Raw genomic sequence first — 22,453 nt, 5'->3', positions numbered from 1 at the left:
AGGGAATTTTTTGAGGATTTTGGCTTGAAGAAATTAAGGTAAAAGTTCAGATATCTTGGCAATATTCAAAGGATTTACGTCGTAATCTTTAAGCATGAGATATAAAAGTGTTTTGATAAAGAACAATTATTATGGAGTGAACGTTATAAGTTGAAATTCTATTCTATCCTTTAAAAAAAGAAAAAGAAAGGTGTTTTGGTAAAAAATTAATTTGGTGAGATTAATAGTAGTGATGTAGGACGTACCATTGTTTATCATTAACCAATCAGGTGGTTGATTTTTCTATTTTACATTCTAGGAGGGACATTGCAACTGATCCCAATGTTTATAATTAAAAAGGGTAATTTTCTCTAATATTTTAAAATGTCTTTATTATAAATAAATAATTATTAAACAATTTCTAATGAAATTATTAACATTGCTTTTGCATAAACTATTTATACTTTAATTGGTATCTTGTAAAAAGGTCTACTGGATTATTGGAGTGAGTCTATGGATGAATTAATACCTAATTCTTGATCATATCTGAAAAAACAAAAACAAACCTTAGATTGACCCCAACGTACTAATTTATGGATTAATTGTTTCGTATACCCAAAGTTATAAATTTAATAGTCAAAACAATTACAGTAAAAATCATCACAATCCAAAGCAATATAAATAAAGTAGAAAAAGAACATTAGGATTTTTTTTTTTTTTTTTTTGCTGAATAAGTACATCAGGATTTTGGTTGCTAAGTGGAACACTCATAAATAACTCTATAAAAAATTAAAAATAAAACCACTTTGAGGGTAATCAACACCATAGAAAATTTCATAATAGAAGAAACAATTATATTCAATTTATACTCATAAAACCGTATAAAACTTTTGTAGACTAGACTCGACTTGTAATCTCAATTTATAATCAACATTTGCCTTCCACAACAATGACCCCAAAACTTTAGAATCCTTCTATAGAACTTCCTCCCAAATTCGTCTGCATCAACTTAGAATTCCAACACTTTAAAGTACTCATCGAAGAGTTTCTACCAAATAGTTGGGTAGGGACCGGAGGCAAACTCAATTTTGTCCTCGACCCGGTTTTTAAAACTATGGTTTAGAACTTCTTTAGTTTTGAAAAAAAATGGTTACAATGTAAAAACTAAGAATCATAATTTTTTTTTTTTTTTTTTTTTGACTCAATAAAGTTTAGGCTCAAAGATTTTGTTCTTAGCAATGCAACCTCACAATCGTGCAACAATTTTGTTTCTTTTCTTTTCTTTTTATATAGTTAAAAGTTAGGCTAATTGGTTGGTGCAAAAAAGTCAATTTACTATTTTCCAAAATCTCGCTCAAGAGTGGTCCATGATGGAAGGAAAGTGTAAATTAAAATAGTTTAGACCACAGAAAGGCACACACAACGAGATTGCATGTATGTCAGCCATTACCTTATTAATCATTTAGTTGGAGGGATTTTAGGTGGATTGAAGGTGGGGAGGGAAAATGATTTTTTTTTGGTGTTTGGTTTTAGTGATTTGAGGAAGGAAAATTGGTAGGGTATGAGTGTTTTTCTCTCTGAGTTCACCAAAACGTAATTTCTTTAAATTAGGAAAAAAAAATAGGAGAAAAAGTGATGCAAAAATGTTCCATGATGTTCTATTGTGCTACTTTTTTTTTTGGTTTGGTTGTTTCCCTTTTCTTTTCTTTTTCCCTTAGTGGGCGCAAATGCACTGCGTGTACTTTTTTTTGGTTTTTTAAAAAACTGGGCACGATTGTTTTTTATTTTTTGTTTGTTAATTTGCCTTTTCTCTTTTTAACGGTGCAGGATTGGTTTTTTTTTTTTTTTTTTTTTTTTTTTTTTTTTTTTTTTTTTTTTCTAACTGGGCATGATTTTTGTTTTAATAAACTTAGTATGATTGCTTTTTTTTTTTTTTTTTTGCTTCTTTTTTATTGGGTGTACTTTTTTTTAATAAAAGTATATGAATCAATTTATATAAATTATATTTTTCTTCCTCTTACTTTTCTCTTCAATTAAATAAAAGAGTTTTTCGTTTTTCAACTTTTCCAACCCCGATCAAACACTATTAAGGAAAACTAAAATTTATCTTATCACTCTACCGTTCCATCTCCTCCCCATTTTATGTCCTCTCACTTTTCCATCATTCTAACCAAATGGATTAGTAATCTTATTGGGTCATTGCCATGTAATTGACAATACTAATAATATTTTAGTGCTGACCAATAATCTGCCATTTTCAATAATTTTTTTATTAAAAAAATTGTATGAAACATAGAATTGTAAACTCCAACTTATCCATTAAAGATTTTGTTAGAATTGAATATCTTTTGGATATGAGTTACTTATTAATGATCCTTTGTCACCTAAAGAAGGCATCACCTCTGTACTGAAGAATGTTAGAAGATTTTATGCATGGCCTAGTCACGTCATTTCTAAAAGTTATAAATGTATGTCAAGGTTACGCATACATGTATGTCAAGGTTACGCATACATTTATAACTTTTAGAAATGAATTGGTGATGCAAATGTGTAATTAACATTTATAACTTTTATAACAAATGTGTAATTAAAAAACAAGCTCATTCCCAACCAGTTGGGAAATCATCCAAAATTCCTAATTACTTGTCCTTGAATTGGTATAAACTTATAACTGTAAGAGGTTTTTGGCATTTTACCAATTTTTTTTTCAATAATTTTTTTTTGCTAAGTTTAAATTTATATTTGATTCACGTTGTGCTAAATTTGTTCGTGCTATATATAATTGTTCTTTCACTATTAAGAATAACTAGTAGCAAGCATGTATGATGCGTAAGCAGTGACGGCTCTAGAAATTTTTTTTAGAGTGATCACTAAGAAATTTAAATTATACAAAATTTAATAAAGAGACAACTTGAATATATCAACGTCACCAAAAAAAACATGCAAATACGTGAAATATTACAATTTTTTTTGTACTAACATAGAGAATAAGAAAAAAAAAAGACTAATAAAAGATAAAGTGCAAATTGGAAATATGATACGAGAATAATAAAGTGACCACAACAATTTCATAATAAATTTTATGCAACAAGTTGTTAGCCTATTATTGGTGGGTAAAACATGTCAATATTGAACCCGAATTAAAATTAGTAACAGCTTACCACATAAGATTCATTATAAAATTATTGTGAAAATATTGTAGATGTAGCATTACTCTTATATTTATTGAACTCGAATTCTTATAATTCTCAAGTAAAGGCGTTAAAAAATTTTATTAGGATGATTAAAATAGATTAATTTAGTATATAATATTTTTTTTAAAGTATATATATAATTTTTTTTTCAAGTCAGGGTTGGTCACTAAACATATATGTAGAGTCTCGATTTACAGTCCAAGCCGAAAACGTATGGGATATTGGCCCAATGAGCCTAAGACAATAAATTTGTAAAGAGTGGGTCAAAGAACTAGGCCCTAATGAATTGAACAACGGCTAGTACTGAATTGAATGACAATCAAACACAAGTAAGAGATTCTGATCTCAATAGACTTTTAGTCCGAGGAGGTCACCCTTGTATAAGTTAATCACAGATGGATTCAAAGACAATTTAGATTGCTACAGTGCTCTCTCTCTCTATTTTTCCGATTCGTTCTCATGGAGGGTATCTCACATTATATAGCTCCCTCTGGGTCATTTTGGTCTTACACTTGTTGATCATCTGAGCCCCTACTTAAGTACCCGTCTCATCAGGTACCCGTCTCATCAGACACCCTCTCTGGCTTTCTGTGAGTTGTGGTGGCCAAGGCAGCACTGTTCAGAGGTCTTCTCCACATAAATGCGGCCAGAAAAGTAGCTGCAGTGCATTTAATGCGGTGATAGCAGCTTTTCCTTAGATATTTTTGGGTTTCCTTCTTTCTAGTATGTTCGTAAGGCACGTTCCTATCATAGAAGCTTCTTAGAGGGTTACTTTAATTGCCGGAATACATACTTGAGCTGCATTCATCATATCCGAGGAGGAGTTTCTCCTCAGATCACTCTCCACTCATCTCCTACTTATGAGATTTTAACTGGAAACTCCTAATAGATGTTTGTTCCTCCTCGGACCTACCAATGTCCTCAGACAAAACCCAAGGCCCAATATATGATCTTGGGCCTTTATCCCTACAATATAAATTTAAAATAATTATTTATATAAATATTCTTTAGGACCACCCTCACATACAAGTAGAGCCACCAGTGTGCGTAAGAATGTGATATTATTATTGTACGGCACCGAGCTCCCAAAGCCCATACAGGCCTTGGGCCCAGACCCATCTAGGCCCCGGGCCCAAGCCCATACCAGCCTTGGGCGCAGGCCCGGCAGATAGTTCCCGTTACCTTATGCCCTTCTTAAAACTGCCTTAGGGCCAAAAACAAGTTTTGGTTATTAAGCTCCCGGGGTTGACCGGTTAACATTTCCCGGTAGAGCGCTTGAGTCAATACCCGGGAAGGTCATGATATGCACGGGAACGTGAGTCGCCGAACACAATCGGTAAAAATGGAGCCAAGTTCCAAGATCATAAATGCTGCACCGCCCTCTCACCTAAAACAGCCACTTTAACCAGATAATACTGGACCTTCAATAGCACTAACGATGAACATAATCATGGTCTCCCCACTAACATTGGCTATAAATAGAGGAAAGTTGGGAGAAGAAGGGGTTCAGAAAAATGGAGAGAAAATAGTCAAGGAGAGAGCTTTTCAACTGAGTGTTGCTTTGAGTCTCTCTGCCGAGAACGACCCATTGTAGGAAATCCTTAAACCCACTACAAATAAATTGTGAGCCCAAGGGATCTAAGGCCCAGAGTTCTTGTACTTGGTTCTTACAATTGGCGCCCACCGTGGGGCCATCCTACGAAGCTGTGGTTCGAGTGAGACTCAAGCAAAGAAGATGTCTGAGGAGCGTTCAAGAGGGCACGTTCCGAGCAATTCCGCAGGATCTTCCCGGGGATCGACGTGGAGGGAGAGAAGGCAGAAGCGGCTGGAGGATAGGGAGCATTCAAGAGGAGAGGAAGGGTCCGGATTGGGAGAAGGATCGGACCAAACGCACCAGACGATTTCAAACGTCTCAGCACATCGGCAACCTGATGATAGAGACCGGGAGCTGGAGCGGTTGCGCAGATTGGTAATGGACTTGGAGCTGGAGGCAAGGGGTCGGCGCCACGAAAGGGACCACAACCCCCAACCCAGAAGGAACCGTGGCGAGGAAGGTTCCAGCCGACCTGTTACGCAACAACACCGAGACCGATCCCATTCTCAAGAGTCACGTCGTCACTCCCGGGATATTCGTCGTAGACGGGACCGTTCCCGGTCACATGGGTATGATAACCGAGGGTCAGAGTCGCCAGAGGAGCAGCAGCACCGCAACGCCGCAATGGATGCCATGAGCAGGGCCTTGCGGATGGCGGCCCGGTCTCCATTCTCGGATGAGATTGAGCGGGCACCCATGCCGAGCAGATTCGCGCGCCCACCATTCAATTCCTATGAGGGGAGGACAGACCCCGTGGAGCATGTCAGTCATTACATCCACATGATGTCGTTGCATGCGCACAACGACGCATTGATGTGTAAAGTATTCCCCTCTAGTCTCGGCTCTACCGCACTGAGGTGGTTCAATGGGTTGCGGAAAGGTTCTATACACAGCTTCGCTGAGCTGATTCAGGAGTTCGGCAGCAGGTTCGTAACATGCAGCCGAGTGCAACAACCGGTCGACGCGTTGCTTTCCATGAAAATGAGGGTCGGGGAAACCCTTCGGAGTTATGCCAGCCGATACTGGGAACTCTACAATGAGATTGGTGGGGGAAACGAGAAGATTGCGGCTAGCACCTTCAGGATGGGGCTCCCCGAGGATTCTGAACTACGGGAGTCGTTGACAAGAAGACCCCCGGAGAACATGAGGCAACTGATGAGACGCATAGAGGAGTACAAACGCTTGGAGGATGACCGGCTGCAAAGCAGGGGGAAAGCCCCTTTTTCGGGGAGATCTCGGCAAAGCATCTTGCCGCCAAAGCCGAAAAGGGACTTCAGAATGCAGGAACCAGAGGTGCAGTTCGAAGGGGTTAATGTGTTGTTTAAAGAGCCCGTGCACAAGATACTGGAACGGATAAGGAACGAGCCATTCTTCAGATGGCCGAACAAAATGGGGGGCGACCCATCTCGAAGGAACCAAAGCCTATACTGCACTTATCACAGAGACAAGGGGCACACCACCGAGCAGTGTAGGGTATTGAAAGATCATCTCGGGCAGTTAGTGAAGGCAGGGCACCTGAAAGAGTTTGTAGCAGATTCCACTGACCGGGAGACCGAGCAAAGCGCCCCACAGAGAAGGAATCCCCTTCCACCACCCCGGGGAGTAATCAACGTCATTCATGCCGCACCGAGAGGGGCAGCGACGGCTAGGATGGTGATGACAGTGGCTTGCGCGGAGGGAGAATCATCCAAGAAGCAAAAGAGGGCTGGACGACTAGACATCTCGTTCGGAGAAGATGATTTCGAAGGAACCATCCAACCACATGACGACGCTTTGGTGGTGACGGCCCGGATAGGCGGATTCCTGGTGAAGAGGGTGATGATTGATCAGGGTAGTGGGGCTGACGTCATGTACCCGGACCTCTTCGAAGGGCTCGGGTTAAGAACCCAGGATTTGGCGAAGTATAACACGCCATTGGTCTCGTTTGACGGGAGAATTGTGATTCCCGAGGGGCAAATCTCACTCCCAGTGGACATGGAGGGCAAGGAAGTTGCAGTTACGTTCATAGTAGTCCGATCGTTCGCACCTTACACCGCAATCCTGGGGAGGCCGTGGATTCACACCATGGGGGCTGTTCCGTCCACCCTTCACGTGAAAGTAAAGTTTCCTACTGAGTATGGAGTTGTAGAGGTAAGGGGGAATCAGCAGGTGGCGAAGCAATGCCTCATAGCCGCGGTCCAGTGGGAAAAGGAACAGCTTGGCCAAGCTGAGCACGCCGAGAAAGAGACTGCATAGCAATTACAGATACCCCAGGAAAAGGGGGCGGACGTTGCCGAGGAGGTACTGAAGGTAAGAATTCTCCCAGATAGTGACAAATACTTCCAGATAGGTACAAGCATGAATGACCGGGAGGGGGCAGAGATGTTGCTGTTCCTATTGCAGAACATAGATGTCTTCGCGTGGAACCCGTATGAAGTGCCCGGCGTAGACCCCGAGTTCATTGTTCACAAACTCAACGTGGACCCATCATTTCCTCCGAAAAAGCAGAAGCCGAGAAGAGCGTCAAAGGAGCACGTCGATACAGTAAACCTGGAGGTCCAGCGGCTGAAGGAAGCCGGGGCCATAAAAGAAATATTCTTCCCGAGATGGCTAGCAAACACTGTCGTAGTAAAGAAGAAGAGCGGTAAATGGAGAGTTTGCGTGGACTTCACCGATTTAAACAGAGCGTGTCCCAAGGATCCGTTCCCGATGCCCAAGATTGATCAGTTGGTGGATGCCACGTACGGGCACCCGAGAATGAGTTTCCTAGACGCCTTCCAAGGCTACCACCAGATTGCCTTAGCACCCGAGGACCAAGAGAAGACAGCATTTATATCCCCGAACGCAAACTACCACTACGAAGTCATGCCGTTTGGACTGAAGAATGCCGGGGCTACCTACCAGCGTATGATGACAAGGATGTTCCGGGAGAAAATTGGTTGCACGGTTGAGGTTTATATCGACGACATGGTAGTAAAGAGCAGAAAAGAGTCGCTGCATACTGAAGACCTTCGGGGAGTATTCGAGATACTACGGCGACACAGGCTGCGCCTCAATGCCGAAAAGTGCACTTTCGGAGTGGGGGCTGGCAAGTTCCTGGGTTATCTGATCTCCACTCGGGGAATAGAGGCTAACCCCGACCAAATAGAGGCAATCAATCGCCTAAAACCACCGAGCAACCCTAAGGAGGTGCAGGTGCTCACCGGAATGCTGGCCGCCTTGAATCGGTTCATCTCCAAGTTTGCCGATCGCTGCCGGCCATTCTATCAGCTTCTGAAGAAGTGGAAGGGGTTTCAGTGGGACGAGAGCTGCGATGAAGCTTTTCGAGAACTAAAGGAGTATTTGGCAAAGGCGCCGAGGTTGACGGCCCCGGAACCCGAGGAGGATCTGTTTATGTACCTAGCAGTGACCAATCATGCCGTAAGTGCTGTATTACTAAGGGACCGGGGAGTGCAAATACCAGTGTATTACGTAAGCAAGACCTTGGTCGATACCGAGACAAGGTACCTGCCGCTAGAAAAGTTGGTTCTGGCCTTGGTACACGCCACGAGGAAGTTACCACACTACTTCCAGGCACACACAGTGTTCGTCCTCACCGAGTATCCATTACAATCACTGTTGAAGAGATCCGACTTCACAGGACGGATTGCTAAATGGGGGACTCGGTTGGGATCGTTTGACATAAGATACCGACCTAGAAGTTCGGTGAAAGGGCAGATTCTCGCTGATTTCATCGCGGAATTCACACCTAAGAATGAAGGCCAGGTAATCTGTAGTGCGGAGATTCGCCCGTGGAGGTTATTTGTGGACGGCGCATCAAACGCTATGGGGGCCGGGGCTGGTATTGTCATAATTACCCCTGATGGTATGCGACTAGAACATTCCTTCAGATTGGGGTTCAAAGCCTCGAACAATGAAGCCGAATATGAGGCCCTGTTGGCCGGACTAAGGGCAGTATTGCATCTGGGCGCCAGGGACGTAGAAATCTACTCAGACTCTCGGCTGGTCGTTTATCAGATCACCGGGGACTTCGAGGCTCGGGATCCTCGAATGAAAGCTTATCTGAGTACGTCAAAGCAGATTATCGGTCAGTTTGAAAAGGTAAAGATATCCCAGGTGTCCCGGTCGCAGAACAAGCATGCTGACTCTCTTGCTACGTTAGCCTCATCGGCTACCGAGGACACCCCGAGGCTTATCACGATTGAACTTGTAAGGGAACCAAGCATCTCTGTACAGACTGCCCTCGACCGGGCCGGAGTAAAAGTTGCGCAGGTGGCGGTGGCCGGACCATGCTGGATGAACCCGATCATAGACTTTCTTTCTGAAGATAAAGTTCCAGAGGATGAGGCCGAGGCCAATAAGATTCGACGAATGGCTCCCAGGTACTGGTTGTCTTCGGACCGAAAATTGTACAGGAGGTCCTTCGCGAGCCCTTACCTCTTGTGCCTGCATCCTGAAAAAGTTAAGGAGCTTCTAACCGAGCTGCATGGAGGAGTATGCGGCGGGCATGCCGGGGGGCGATCACTAGCACACAGAGCAATGACGCAGGGGTTTTGGTGGCCACAGATGCAGAAGGACGCCGCCGAGTACGTTCGGAGTTGCGAACAATGTCAAAGGCACGCCCCGATGATCCATCAGCCTGCCGGACATCTAAATCCTGTCAGCAGCCCGTGGCCATTTGCACAATGGGGGCTTGACATCCTCGGTCCATTCCCCCGAGCAACGGGGAACCGCCGTTTTGTATTGGTGGCCGTGGATTACTTCACAAAGTGGGCTGAAGCTGAAGCCTTGGCCAATATCCGGGATACCGACGTGAAAAAGTTTGTGTGGAAAAACATAGTTACAAGGTTTGGGGTGCCGAATTCACTAGTGACAGACAACGGGCTACAATTCGACAGCAACGCTTTTCGGACCTTTTGCGGCGAGCTCGGCATCAAGAACAAGTATTCAACCCCGGCATACCCCCAGAGTAACGGCCAAGCCGAAGCAGTAAACAAGACTATTTTGAACGGGCTCAAGAGAAGGTTGGATGGAGCTAAAGGAAGGTGGGCAGAAGAACTACCCAGTGTCTTGTGGGCCTACCGCACGACCCCCAGGAGATCCACGGGGGAAACCCCATTTTCTCTGGCATACGGAGCAGAAGCGGTGATACCGACCGAGGTAAACTTATGCAGTGCGCGGGTTGTTGGGTTTGACCCTGTACAGAACGCCGACCTTATGATGGAGCAGTTGGATTGGCTAGAAGAATGCAGGGAGGCTGCGACCGTACGTCTTGCCGAGTATCAGCAGAAGCTAGCGCAAAGGTACAACCGAAACGTAAGGACCAGGGAATTCAGTGCCGGGGAATTGGTGTTAAGAAGGGTAGTAGGGAACATGCGGGACGTGGCTGCGGGGAAGCTTGCTCAGAGTTGGGAGGGACCATACAGAGTCACAGCCGTCGCAGGGGCAGGGGCTTACTACTTGGAGGACCTGGACGAGAGGCCGCTCCCCCGACCATGGAACGCCAACAACCTGAAGAAGTTCTACGCGTAACCATCGATGTAAGCCGAAACTTGTATTCTATGAAGATTAAGAGTATGATGAACTTTTTTGTCTTTGCTGTTTTTTTTTGTTACCCTGTAGCCGCACACCAAGAGAATCGCCGAGCAGGTGCAAACCTTGCAAAGCCTAAGGACAGAAACCTGACCCTCGGCTCGATCAATATCGCCGAGCAGGTGAAAACCTTACGAATAAAGCCTAAGGACAGAAACCTGACCCTCGGCTCGATCAATATCGCCGAGCAGGTGAAAACCTTACAAACAAAATCCTAAGGACAGAAACCTGACCCTCGGCTCGATCAATATCGCCGAGCAGGTGAAAACCTTACAAACAAAATCCTAAGGACAGAAACCTGACCCTCGGCTAGATCAATATCGTCGAGCAGGTGAAAACCTTACAAACAAAATCCTAAGGACAGAAACCTGACCCTCGGCTCGATCAATATCGCCGAGCAGGTGAAAACCTTACGAATAAATCCTAAGGACAGAAACCTGACCCTCGGCTCGATCAATATCGCCGAGCAGGTGAAAACCTTACAAACAAAATCCTAAGGACAGAAACCTGACCCTCGGCTAGATCAATATCGCCGAGCAGGTCAAAACCTTACAAACAAAATCCTAAGGACAGAAACCTGACCCTCGGCTCGATCAATATCGCCGAGCAGGTGAAAACCTTACGAATAAAGCCTAAGGACAGAAACCTGACCCTCGGCTCGATCAATATCGCCGAGCAGGTGAAAACCTTACAAACAAAAACCCTAAGGGCAGAAACCTGACTTTCGGCTCGGACAAAATCACCGAGCATGTGTGAACCCTGCAATTAAATCTATGAGGGCAAAAAAATTGATTCTCGGTTAAAATCAAACATCCGGACAAACGGAAACTTTGCAAACAAATGATCGAAGGACGGGAACTCAATTCTCGGTTAAACCAAAACCTGATAAAAACCTGACCCTTTTTACAAAAACTAAGTCCAAATAGCGCTCTCAAAACTACTCACAGCTCCGCACAACAGGTTCTCGGGGGTACATTCTATTAAGCGGCCATAGCATTGGTGTGATTCAAACAGGGCCCAAACGGATATAATTTCATTCAACAAAATTCAAACAGGAAAAGAAAACGGACTTCCAATTAAAAAAGTAAAAGCAAATTGTTCAGTCACCACAGCCCGGTGACATGGGCAAATAAAACCAATAAATTGAAACAACGGTTCAATCACCACATCCCGGTGACATAGGCAAATAAAAACGAAATAAAAATAAGCTAAAGTAAAATCAACTAGGGGGTTGAGTCGGTGGTGGCACTTCCTGTTGGATGATCAGGGAGAAAGGCTGGGCCTCGTCAAGAAGTTCCTGCACGGTCGGTGTGCTCGTAGCCTCCAGTTCCTCGGGCTCAGCATGGGAGTCTATTTGCTCAACCAACTCCCTCATACTGGCCGTCTCCTCCTCATCTGGAGCAGCCGGGACGTTCTGGACGGCAGGTACAGGACTCGGAAATGGAATCTGGCCGGGGTCTCTCAGCGGCGAGTCTTCAGGAACTCCCATTGCTTGAAGAGCAGCAAACCACCCGGCCTCGAAACCCATATGCCGAGCCCGAGCCACCACCGGCTCTGCAGAGTTCTCGGCGTCGGCGAAGCCCACGTCGTACCACTTCTGCTCCACGGCCGCCAAGCCCGCCCTGAGATCAGCTATCTCCTCGGCATGTGAAGTGTTGAGACTGAGGACTTGGGCCAGTTTAAGTTCCGTCTCATTTTGCCTAGCCAGGAGGTCAGTACACCTCTGTTCGGCAGATGCTCGGAACTTCTCCGCGGCAGCAGCCTTATTCTCGGCGGACTCAGCAATCTTGGCCTTTTCCTTAGCCGTTTTTACTGCCGCCTCCCGCGCCGCCTTCTCGCGCTCATTTTCCTCGTCAAGCTCCCGTGCCCGGGCAGCCACAATGTGAGCTAGTTAAGCGGCCTAGCAAGCGTGAAGGTTAGCAAAGTGGCAAAAGGAAATTTACATGGAGCAAATAGACAAAAGAATTACCGCAATGGCGTGCCACTCTAACCGGCGCCCCACGGACTCCTCGGACCCGTCCTCAAAGGCATGCACGTCCTCGGGAAGTTGGAGAGCTCCGGCCAAGGTTTGGGCAATGCGGCCGCCCTCGCCCTTATCCCATATCCGAACAGAGGCCGTTGATGGCAATGGTTTGCCATCCAGAAGGAACTTTGGCTCCCACGCCGGAGCCACTTGGGAGGAGGATGCGCCCCCCATGCCGGCTTCGGTCTGCGGCTCGCGGATGACAATCCCCCCTGTTGGTCGGGGAGGAGTCCGGACAGCGGCGTCCCCCGGGGCCGTGGAATGTGGCTCGGCCACTTTCTGTTTTTTCCGGGCACGTCCAGACTGAGAGGTTGGAGGAGGTTGAGAAACGGGACCCCGACCCTGGGTAGGCGGGGGCTGGTTGGTCGGCCGGGCACCAGGCACGAACCTGTCTAGGGTCATTATTCGCCTTGCCACCATGCTTGCACCGGGCTGGATCGCTTCAGCTAGCAGGTTAGCTGCGTCTGTCACTTGCTGTTGATGCTCGGCGGGTGGATCCTCGTGATGGGTCTGCTCTTGGGCTTGGTCCCCTGGTTGTATAGCTTCGTGGGCTCTCTCTCTAAGGCGCCGGGACACTTGCTCCGCGGAATCGTCTCGAAGGGGAACTCGTTCGTCCGCGGCAGTGAACCGCCTACCAAATTCTCTCGCTTCCCCGGTTGTAAGCTTCGGCGGCAAGAAGTTCACGTACCGAACGTCTATGTACGAGAGCAGGGGGCTGTCAACTATCAACGCCTGCTTGAATGATTGCCAAGTGGAGTAAACCGGTTCCACGCCGAGGATCAGGTGTGAGGCCCGGAGTTGCCCGTCCCAGTGCACGTAGATCTCGGAACGAAGGACGAAGTTTAAGTCGTTGACGTGGACGGCTCTGAGGTCCTGAGTAAACACTTTGCCGTCTGCAGAAGAACAAATAACACGTTAGCTATTAACAATAAAAGATTTTCTTTTACTCAAACAACTATAAGAAGGGGAAGGTACGAACCCACTTCACGCCTTGTGAGGGGGCAAGGGATATCCCCGGCAAACCAATTGCCGCGTACCCTGACAAACTCCCCGGCGGAGTTCCTGTTCGAATCAGGTAGGCACGATATCAGCCGTACCCGAGCATCCCTTGTCTTTAAGTAGTAATTTGTGGATTTGCTCCCACAAAGGCTGTACATTTGGTTAATATCATGGTGATCTAGTTGTAAGTTAAAGGTATGGTTCAACTGGCCGACACAACTAACTACCCGGTAAAAATTGGGGGGAAGCTGGTCGGGGCACAGCCCATAGTAGGTAAGTATGCTTATCAGGAGGGGATCTACCGGGAACCTAACCCCACCTTCTAAGATGGACATCAAAGGAAAGAAGGCCGTGCCATGCCCTCGGTGGAGTTCCATATCACTCTCGTGGCAGTAGGCCACGACCACGTCACGGGGGATACTAAACTTACTCCTAAAGTTGGCCAAAGCAGCCGGGGTATCTAGAAGGTAAGAATAACCCATCTACAAAGCCTAAGACTACAAGAATAAAATCAAAGAAACAAAGCTGAAGGAACAGGAAGGGAAAAAGAGACTTACGTTGGGTTCTAAGGAGGAAAAGAACGCTGAGCAAGCAAGCACACAGAAATGTGGTCGGCAGAGAGTAGGCGCTAAAAATCAGAGGCAAAGGAAAAGTGGAGTGACGTTTGGAGAAGAACTATTTATAGAGCCAGAAGAAATGGGGGAAGAAGAAACGCTGATCAAACAATAAATGGGCACAGCGAACGAACGACCCAGCAAATGCCAGGCGTAACCGATTTGCGCACCGCTTCGGTTCACGAACCGTCAGGCAATAATGACGTCTGCGCCTGGCGCCGCGGAACGGCGCGTCTTTTGAGATGGCTATTAATGAGAAATGACAGCCAGAAGTCCCAGACTAAAAGATTCCCGAGGTCAAGAAGCCCAGGCAGCTCCTTGATTCTCCTCGGCAACCGAGTATGAATCAAGGGGGGGCTATTGTACGGCACCGAGCTCCCAAAGCCCATACAGGCCTTGGGCCCAGACCCATCTAGGCCCCGGGCCCAAGCCCATACCAGCCTTGGGCGCAGGCCCGGCAGATAGTTCCCGTTACCTTATGCCCTTCTTAAAACTGCCTTAGGACCAAAAACAAGTTTTGGTTATTAAGCTCCCGGGGTTGACCGGTTAACATTTCCCGGTAGAGCGCTTGAGTCAATACCCGGGAAGGTCATGATATGCACGGGAACGTGAGTCGCCGAACACAATCGGTAAAAATGGAGCCAAGTTCCAAGATCATAAATGCTGCACCGCCCTCTCACCTAAAACAGCCACTTTAACCAGATAATACTGGACCTTCAATAGCACTAACGATGAACATAATCATGGTCTCCCCACTAACATTGGCTATAAATAGAGGAAAGTTGGGAGAAGAAGGGGTTCAGAAAAATGGAGAGAAAATAGTCAAGGAGAGAGCTTTTCAACTGAGTGTTGCTTTGAGTCTCTCTGCCGAGAACGACCCATTGTAGGAAATCCTTAAACCCACTACAAATAAATTGTGAGCCCAAGGGATCTAAGGCCCAGAGTTCTTGTACTTGGTTCTTACAATTATGTAATGAGATATATATGATATATGATATATAATTTATTTTTAAAAATATTTTAAAGATCATATATATGTTAGAATTAGTCTCTATAACAAACCATTTTCTCATAAGAAAATTTCATATTAAATGTATTAAACTATTAATTTTAGAAATGCTCTTTTTTCATATAAACCTTTACAAAACCAACCAAAGGGCAAGATTTTTTTATTTATTTTTTATTTTTTTATAACTAAAATAGATGAAGTCATGTTGCTTTCTTTTTCAACTAGGGAAATTTTGTGTTCTCTATATAAATAAATAAATAATATATATATTTACTTTCTTTTCTTTATTAAAATTTTCATCTATTCCTACTATGAGCCCATTTGCTAGTGATAGAATACAGTGGGCATTAAGTTTTTCCAATCATGATAGTTGAAAAGGAAAGAGAAAAGGAGAGTCCTCCCACTATTCAAAAATCTTCAACTTGTAGCCCTCTATTTTAATGTTGTCTTTAATCCCAAGCCTACATTATCATCAAATATTATAGTTCTATCTCTTTTGAAGAATACAAAAGTACAATTATGATCTCTCTTCTTGAATACATTGCAACATACCCATATTAAGATGCTTAGCAAACAAAACACAAAATGTCATATCAACAATTGTTGTTCAGTGATGATTAATTGGATCAATTAGGAAAATAATTTGTTGTTGATAACCTATTGAGATTGATTACTTTGCAAAAACTACAAATTCTTCCATCCAAAAGATTATCAAATAAATGAACATTAGCAAAATCTCATAATTAAGCTTCTATATGCATAATAATGCATATGCAAAAGCTAAAATATATCACTTATCCGATTAATTTCATTTGACTAGCCATTGTTTTTTTTCTAAAAAAGTACCACTATAGAGAACTTTCAGTACAGCTATTAAGGGTACTTTCTCCACAAAAACTACAAATTTGTCCACCCAAAAAGATTTTAAAATAAATAAAACTTAGCAAAGTCTCATACTTTAACATCTAAATATCACTAAAAAAAATCAAATTATAACTTCAAAACAACTAATTATTAACCCAACTCAAATCAAACCGATGAGATAAAAAGAAAGAACATATAGTTAGGAATTGAAACACCTAAATGCATAAAAGCCAAAACAAATTTGCCAAAAAAGAAACAAATGTGATGCAATAATTATATCAACAATAACAAAAAGAACCATAAGTGGAAAAAAAAAAGTGGTAGAAACAATAAAAAAAATTACCAAAAAAGAAAAAAAAAATCAAAGAAAGAGAGAGTATGACCTTTATTTTGTTGTGAACAAAACTTGGAAAGAATAGGGGGAAGAGGTGGAGATGAAATAATAAAAAATTTATATGGAAAATTAAATAGAAGAGGAAGGATTGATGTAGATGAAACGTTTAACTAGGGGTGGCAAATCTGACATGACCCGTGAACCCGACACCACTAACCCGTTTATAAACAGGTCATGGGTTGAGACTAAACAGGTTCGGGTTGACATGGCAAACTCATTTAATAAACAGGTCGTGTTCATGTTAAACATGCGAACCCGTTTGACCTGTTTAGCTTATAAAGGTATTAGTTTTTGTTATTATTTTTATTTTTATTATTGCTTAATTTATGGTTGTAATTATATGTTTATTACTATATTTATGGCTGTAATTGTATTTTAATTTTAGATATATGGGAATTGATAACAAGTTATTTAGACCTATTAGTCAAATAGTTTATTAAACAAGTCATTTGTATTGACCTTTACATGACTTGTTAATTAAATGAGTTAAATGTGTCGTATCGGATCGACCTGTTTAATAAACAGGTCGTGCTAGAGTTGAGGATTCTTGACACGTTTACTAAACAAGTCGGGTTCGGGTCAACCCATATAGCTGAATATTCATGGCTTGACACGACAAGAATACGACCCGCAAACACGAATTGCCACTCCTAGGTTTAACAAAGTAAAATGGTAAAATTTAAGAATTAATTAAGGGAATAAAATATAAAATTTAAGAAGACAACAATTAAAGAAGATGAAAGGTTGAACTAAGAAAGCAACATGTAGTTGAAGAAGATGAAAAATTGAACAGAGTGAAATTTTCAAAAAATAAAAAATAATAAAGGATGTTGATGACATGGCACAACAGGAACTTTGCAAATTTATTGCAATGCTTTCATTATTCTATTTCTTGCGTTGTAAATTAGAAGTGAGTAAACAACAATATGTTTCTTATCAAACTAGGAACAACATCACGTTACTTTCCATTAATCATAGTCATTGTCAGATCAATTTGTATTATTTGAGGTATCTTTAGTATTTTCCGTTTATGTTTAGGTGTAAGGACACCCATCCATCATCCTAAATTATGCCACCAAAGAGAGTTCTTTTGCTTTAATGCTTGTAGGTGGAAAATATTAGTGTTCTTTCACCTTTTGCTCTGAGCTAATGGCATCTTTAGTTCCACCACTTATATCTAAAAGTGGTGTTTCCTTGCTTCCTAAACAAATATCAAACATAAGATAACTTAAAAAATGAACAAATGAATCTCCTTTAACACGCAATTGGAAATAAGCATTAAAATTTGGACAAACCAGTTCACTTTTCCTTTTCTTTCTTATTTTCAGTTTGAAAGAAGTATGTTTTTATGTATTGCCAATAAAATTGACATAAAGTAAACGCAAAGTCTACTAAAGAAAAAGAAAAAGGTATGACAAGTTGATTCTAAATTACACTATAGTCCCTTGTTAAGAAAACTTTTTCAATTAGTCATCTTTAAAATTTTATGAATATAAGTACAGCAAAAAGGGAATATTTACAATTCAGGTTGCCATGTGTTACTAGTCAAAACCTTAGGATCTTTTCTTTCCTTCTGCACCATAAAAATGAATAGAGATTCTCCTACACTTATTACGTAGCCCCTTGATATGCCAACATTACATGAAATTCCTACTTTTGCTTCGTTATCTTGATATTCACTTTCCAAACTAAAGGTTTAACTTTTGTGCTTGCCATTGCTCATTTGCTTGGCAAATGGCAAAAGAACAGTGGGATACTTGACGTACTTTCCTTCATGAATAAGGGTTCCAATCTATGAAATTCTTACTTTGTGGGCACGCCACTATTTTTGGTAAATCATACAATCAATGTTCTTTATGTGACTCATAACCTTGACCTCTGTTATGTCTTATAAGAAGAGACAGCAGTCACAGCACAGTTCATTTAATCCATAAGTCCTTGGCGCTTAAGTACTAAGTACTAACAGAAAGAAAAAAAAAAAACAAAAACAAAAACAAAAAGCGAGTTCTATATTTGTTTTCTCTGTTTAGTTTTTTACACACTGTACTAGGTAAGTGGCCAGACAGAGACAGACAACAATCTAGGGATCTAAAGATGCATTTCATAATTGATGGTTGAGATGATGAATGCACATTGCACATGCATACAGAAAGTATTGACTATTGACTGATCATGTTTTTATTTGGGATTAATAGAGCCTTTAGATTCCCTCTTTGGCTGACATCATTTTTGTCTTTAGGAATGTCAATTTTTTTCCTTACAACTTAGCATATTGGGCCGCCTTTGTAATTGTGATGAGCCTATCTTTATCTCCTCTCTTCTTTCGTGTGCTCTTGTTCAAAAGGTTAAAAATGAGTTGTGGTTCTCTCTAGTTCCTTTATAATATATTCTTATTCATTACAAAAAAGTATTAACCGATCATGTTTGGTTTCTCTCATTCTAATTTTTATTTGGGTTTTATTAACAAGTGCTCTCATGAATTTGTTAAGGAAGCTTCAAATGAGTCTTATCTATTTTACGAAGTAGCAAACATTAATAGTAAAAATATGCCCTTTAAAATAAGAAATACTCAACTCTTTATAAAAATTAAAAAGTCAATCAATTGCATTAAAAAATTCAATCTTAATGAGTGCACACAAATACCCATTAAGAGAACCCTATTATAGTTGAGTACCATTTACTCAATTATGTGCTCATTATGGTGGTCCGAGAGAACAAGATTCATGAGCCGTTGGAGATACTTTCCTATTTGTGGTGTAGTCTCAACCCTCAAGTCTAAAAGTGCTTAGAAAAGTGGCAAACTCATTTTGATTCCAAGTTGGGTCAAAACAAACCATGTGTAAGGGAGTTAATACAACTAGCAAAGAAGGATTCTCAATGTTCCAAGAAAACCATACATACACACACACAAGAAAAAGTAGTGGGGAAAGAAAAAAAAGAAGGATTCTAAGTACTATTTGATGGTGATATCTGAAACTATTGGTTTGAAGACTAGAGCTAAGTAACCAAGATGGTGTTTCTCTCTCTCTCTGCGAAAACTGAAAATTCCAATCTCAGTGCTTGTCTGTCACCAATGAAAATGCAGGAGATGGGTCTTGTTGAAGCTAAGGGTATCATTATTCATCAGTGTATCACCAAAAGAAAATGTCACTCTCAAAAACGCACTACATTTCCCATAGATGAGGAGTGCCAGTGTGCCACGAACCAATCGAATTGCCCTTTCTGCTTTTGTATTTTTGTGTTTTTTTTTTTTTTTCCTCTGGAGTGCGTCGCTTTCCACTTTTTACTTTATACGTGCGTTTGTATTTATTTAATTGGTAGTTGAGAGCCCATCAAAAAGATTTTGAGTAGTGATTGCATTAGCCTTAGAAAAACAGAGATAGCATATTCTCCATAATCTTAATCCCTTTATTTTCAACTTTGTGCAAATCAAGTCGGTTCGTGAGAAATTATTGTAAAAATGTTGTAAATATAATATAAAAAAATAAGTTTCATTAGGAGTCAATCAGAAAGTATCTTTGTTTGAGTTACCATCTTAAAATTAAAAGTAATTATTACTTTTGTAAAGTTCGCATGTATGAACTTATCATCCAATGTGTAACTTACTTTTATATGACATGATATGAACAACTGAGATTCATCAATGCAAAGTTAATCTTGCCAATCCCTTATCTTCAAACTAATGATGATTGCATTTCCAATTTCATGTTATTATTACTGTTAGAACATACATTGAATAGATGTAGGCCCAAAGAGGCCTGAACCCATTACTGGTGCAGCACTCCCCATTACATGTGTACCTACTACCTAGCACTCTTGTTTCTTGTAGATCACTCACACCTATAAATATAGGGTTATGCTTGTACAATTAAAACATGCAGAATTACAGAATTTTTTTATTTTTTTTTGCTGAATAAATTACATAATTATTTCCATTCCTTCACTCCCTCTTTTAACATGGTATCATAGGCTTTATTATTATTATTTATTTTTTATGGCCTTTTACTTAGGTTCAAGAAGCCCGTTATCAACCATTGCTCAATAATCATTGACGACCACTGTTTGACTCAATACTATCAACAATTATTCGGTTCACTCAACATCAGCCACCATTTCAACACTTTACACAATCGTTTGTCCAAGATTACAACCTTCAAAGTCTCTATGTTTGTAATGTACTAATATCTATTTGGAAACTACTTATTTTACTAAAACTAAAAACTTTTTTACTGAAAGTATGTAGAAAAAAAAAAAAAAAAAAACTTTTGGAGCAATAGAACCCACTTAATAGTGCAATGGAACTTGCTTTAAGAGCAAAAATAAGTTAAAAATAAAATAAGCTAACTTTTTCTCAAATCCCAAACACAACCCAAATCTCTCAAGATTTGCAATAGTTGGTTGAATCTTCAACAAAGAGTCTAGATACGCCAACATCATCACCCAAAGCATTGGACACACATCTCGTCGTCTCGTGTACCTAACACATCAAGCCACCATGTCAACCCTAATTGTTTGCCACGTGCTAAATCCAAAGCGAGCCACTTTAGCCCTAGTCCTAAAATGCCACGTAAGCCCTACTTCCATCTCAATGATAAGTTAGATGCCACCGTCGCTTACCATTATTTACTGATGTTGATTGTTGACCACTATTGCTAACCAGCACTGACCAAATATTTTTAGCCATTGTTTTTTCAGAGCAAGGAACACTCCATCTTTTTCATGTTCCTTCCATCGAGCCATTCATTAATGCCTTTACCAAGCCACATCCTCCAGCCAATTTTTGTGCTCTTCTCACCAAACTTTAGTTGCTCTCTCAGCCACCCCCGTTGAGTTTGAGACAATATGTTAGAACATATATTGCATAGTTGTGGGCCCAAAGAGGCCCAAGGCTATTACTTGAGTAGCACCCCGCATTACTTGTGTAGCACTCTTGTTTCCTCCTTTTGCAATAGATTAGAAGTAACCTTCTCATAAATGGAGGGCCTTATCATAAATTTAATAGTGATATTATGGATACTACAAATTTTACTACATAAACTTTACAAATTATCAAATTTTTAAAACTAAAAATATAAAAAATAATTGATAAATTTATTTATTTATTTATTTTATTAGTGATGTAGCACCAATCACATTCATTATCATGTCAGTTTATGAACTTTTATGGCAAAATTGGTGATAACTTTAGCATTTTCCTAATTTTTTAGTTAGTGTGCCTAATAATTTAATGAGAGCCAGAGGGATGAGCTTACTCCTAAGTAATGGAATAATAATAATTAATTACTCGAATATTATTTTGATTAAGATAACCCAACAAACACTCGAATTTGAGCGTTGTATCAGCCTTGCAAACCCAATCTAGACTGTAGTGGGCTCCAAAAGACATCGGCTTGCTATTATGCGGGGCCTGCAGCCCAATAACAAGCCCAACCTCAGCCCTGAGCAGAACTAGACCATGAATACTTTATAAGAATTTGGATCCAGTCCAAGGCAGAGCTCAGATTTTTTGTTTGAAAGGCCAAATTTTAGTATTAATATATTAGTTTTGAGTCAAAATAAACTATTGTGTATATACGTAAACGTAGATGTACAAATATAAATATTAATATTTTAATACAAGAGTAAGTTATAATTTATAAATATATTATATATAAAATTAACAACTTTCAAATGAGTATATAAAAGTTGTCTAGTTTGATATTAAACATATACAAAAAATGAATTAGAGGAAACAAAAATTATCTTATTTCTATGATTACTTGACCAATTGACAAACTCTATTGGTTTTTAAGAGCACTATTGTACCAACTCAAACATTTGGAGGCCAAGTTCTATTTTTGATTTTTTATAACTAAATATTTAAAGTTTTAATATTTATACATAATATAAAATAATTTTTTAAAATTGGGGGGGGGGGGGCCATGGCCCCCAAGCCATGCTATAGCTCCGACCCTAGGATCCACACCCGCCAGGAAATACCAGAAAGAACTGTCTCAACGGTCAGTTCTTCTGTCCTATTTTTCTCTCTCATATCATGTGGAACTGAAAGTGACTGTAAGATCATGAAATCCAAAACCAAATCAAGAGGAAGCGAGAAACTGCTACAATGACAGACACACACATGCACATTTACAGATGAGTAGGGCCGTTTCATATTGTTTGGTTGTTGGTCATGAAAATCAGCTCTATATCCCAACAAAATAGCATGACAA

General features: G+C 41.3%; 1 protein-coding gene across 1 annotated transcript in view; it reads left to right on the top strand.

Annotated features, from left to right (window-relative positions):
• Positions 1 to 22,453, top strand: part of LOC126710384 (uncharacterized) — a 102,575-nt gene that overhangs the window by 15,713 nt on the left and 64,409 nt on the right. The window lies entirely within an intron of this gene.

Source organism: Quercus robur, chromosome 12 (genome assembly GCF_932294415.1).
Source record: "Quercus robur chromosome 12, dhQueRobu3.1, whole genome shotgun sequence".
Lineage (NCBI taxonomy): Eukaryota > Viridiplantae > Streptophyta > Magnoliopsida > Fagales > Fagaceae > Quercus > Quercus robur.
This window is presented reverse-complemented; position numbering and strand designations above follow the sequence as displayed.